The 230-nt window shown below is 50.9% G+C and overlaps 1 protein-coding gene across 3 annotated transcripts in view; it reads right to left on the minus strand.

Moving 5' to 3' along the window:
- Positions 1–63: 63 nt before the first annotated feature.
- The window catches only part of AKNA (AT-hook transcription factor), a 77605-nt gene continuing 77438 nt past the window's right edge, over positions 64–230 (minus strand). For all 3 annotated transcript variants that reach the window (XM_019510496.1, XM_019510498.1, XM_019510495.1), the window contains exon 22: positions 64–230. This exon is cut by the window's right edge and continues 1302 nt beyond it. The gene's annotated coding sequence lies outside the window, so the exon portion shown is untranslated.

The raw sequence follows: 230 nt of genomic DNA on the forward strand, positions 1-230 counted from the left end.
TTCCCAGCCCCCTGCCCTGATCAGCTGATTGGGGCAGGGGGATCGGAAACAGCTGCAGGGGAGGGGGCAGGTGGCGGGGGAACGGTTTGGATATTTGGGTGGGAAAGGGGAGAAGGAACAAAGAGCAGAAGCAAACCATGATACTGAATCCCCAGCTAGGCTGAGTTCTGGATAATAAAGCTCTTTCAGTTCTCACCTCACCTCCATTCCAACTTTTAATATTTTATTTA

This window comes from Gavialis gangeticus, unplaced genomic scaffold, assembly GCF_001723915.1.
Source record: "Gavialis gangeticus isolate Ggan-Ray unplaced genomic scaffold, GavGan_comp1, whole genome shotgun sequence".
Lineage (NCBI taxonomy): Eukaryota > Metazoa > Chordata > Crocodylia > Gavialidae > Gavialis > Gavialis gangeticus.